Source organism: Dioscorea cayenensis, chromosome 10 (genome assembly GCF_009730915.1).
Source record: "Dioscorea cayenensis subsp. rotundata cultivar TDr96_F1 chromosome 10, TDr96_F1_v2_PseudoChromosome.rev07_lg8_w22 25.fasta, whole genome shotgun sequence".
Classification (NCBI taxonomy): domain Eukaryota; kingdom Viridiplantae; phylum Streptophyta; class Magnoliopsida; order Dioscoreales; family Dioscoreaceae; genus Dioscorea; species Dioscorea cayenensis.
Genome location: NC_052480.1, coordinates 20,896,259 through 20,898,263, shown reverse-complemented (window position 1 = coordinate 20,898,263; position 2,005 = coordinate 20,896,259). Strand labels below are relative to the sequence as shown.

Genomic DNA, 2,005 nt, shown 5'->3' with positions numbered 1-2,005 from the left:
ATTAGGCATGTATTAGAGTTGTATCGTTGAATTAGATGTCAAACATGGTGTGTTTTGCATTTTCAGGCTTCGGGGCAGCACTTAAAGATGAGAGAGAGCCAAAAAAGTGTTCAAAAGCACAAATGATGAAGATGGAGCTCTCGGCATCAGTCGAAGAAGGACAAGGAAAACAGGATTGTTTATGGGCACCTCATAGCTCAGCTTACGACCATAAGCCTCTTGTAGAGAACCTTGTGGGCATAGTTACGCCCATAAGGAGGAAGATATATATATTCAAAGGTACTTACGAGCAGGACTTACACATATAAGTGTGACCATAAGGACTATCCAAATAAGCTTATGAGTAGACCTCACGGCTGTAAGGATGGTCATAAGAGGCATACAAAAAAGCTAACGGTCCAGTGTTTACGGCCGTAAGATGGACCGTAACACAAGATAGAAGACCTTACGGATAGGACTTATGGCCCTAAGTGATCCCGTAAGGCACGCTACCCATTATCTTCAGCTCCTTATGACCATGTCCTTCCGTCTGTAAGGAGCCCATAACTAATACAATATAAATAGTTTTGATGAGGATTTCTATGGTATCTTTTGATCCGATTTGGAGACTAGGCAAGGGGAAAAAGAGGGGAGAATTTTATAGGGCATGAGATTTATACTTGCTCCCAAATCAGTAAATGCCTTTTCATTAATTAGCCCACCAATCGTGTAAGAAATGATAAATCCACCGAGATCTTTTTTTTTTCTTGGGAAGCGAGATGGTGATCAACGCCGAACGCTCCTCACTAAGTGTTACAGAGAACACATCTTCCAATTTCCTATTATTTGTGAGCAGTTCTTTCAAAAACTTGGCGTATCTCGGCATCTGAGCAAGAGCTTCAACAAATGGAACATTGATGTGTAAAGTCTTGAACATGTCGAGGAATTTTTTTATATTGCTTCTCTTGTTGATCCTTTTTCACCTTCACAGGGTAGGAGAGCTTTGGTTGATACTTTGGTAGAGCACTCTTTTCCTTACCCTGTTCCATTGTTTTCTCCTCTTCATTGATTGGAGCCTCAAGGTTAACAATGCCAATTGGTTCAACAATCTCCCTCTCAACCTCTTTTTCAGCAGAATTTGGGAGTTGCTTTCGACTCCTCAATGAAACACCCTTAAGGGATTCCTTTGGGTTGACCTCAGTGTTGTTAGGGAGTGACCCCGGAAGCCTCTCCTCAATCAATTTGGACATCTGAGCCATATGATGCTCTAAATTCTGTATTATGGCATTTGTGTTCCTAATCATCTCTTCATGATTCAAAAGATGACTTTCTGTACTCATGATAAATTGGCCTAGCAACCCGGTGAGTTCACCAATTGAATTTGAATTTGAGGAAGATGAGGAGGGTGGCATTTGTATGCTTTGAGGGTTTGTTGTTGTGGTCCTTGCCCGTGCCCTGAATTGCCCCATGAGAAGTTGGGGTGATTTCTCCACCCCAGATTAAAAGTGTTGTTGTACGAGTTGTTCTGGAACTGGAGATTCTGCACAGCAAAATCCATTTGTTCAATTTGTCCAACACCCATTTTAGTAGAGCCATCGACCTCACATGGAGGAACCCAACTATCACCAAAAGGTTCACTGACTGGGGTAATCAATTGCATTGAATCCAATCTCTTTGTGATGGCTTCAACCTATACGGCCAAGGTGGTAACAACATCCACTTGGTCAATTCTGGTTGCTTTGCCCGGTTTGCTTCTCTCAGAAGTCCATTGATAGCCATTGTTTGTCATATCTTCGATTAAAGTGTATGCCACACTCGGTTGCTTGTTGTACAACGATCCCCCTGAGGCTACGTCAAGCATTTGTTTAGTGGAGATGTTCAGCCCATTATAAAAAATTTGGATTTGCATCCATTCCACAATCCCATGAGGTGGCCATTTCCTCAACATTTTCTTGTACCGCTCCCAAGCATCATACAAAGATTCATACTCTAGCTACAAAAAGGACGAGATGTCATTCCTCAACTT

At 42.0% G+C, this 2,005-nt stretch overlaps 1 non-coding gene across 1 annotated transcript; it reads left to right on the top strand.

Annotated features, from left to right (window-relative positions):
- The first annotated feature begins 1,898 nt into the window (after positions 1 to 1,898).
- On the top strand, positions 1,899 to 2,005 carry LOC120271326. Its single transcript, XR_005539940.1, has one exon. It is a non-coding gene; the product is annotated as a small nucleolar RNA R71 (small nucleolar RNA).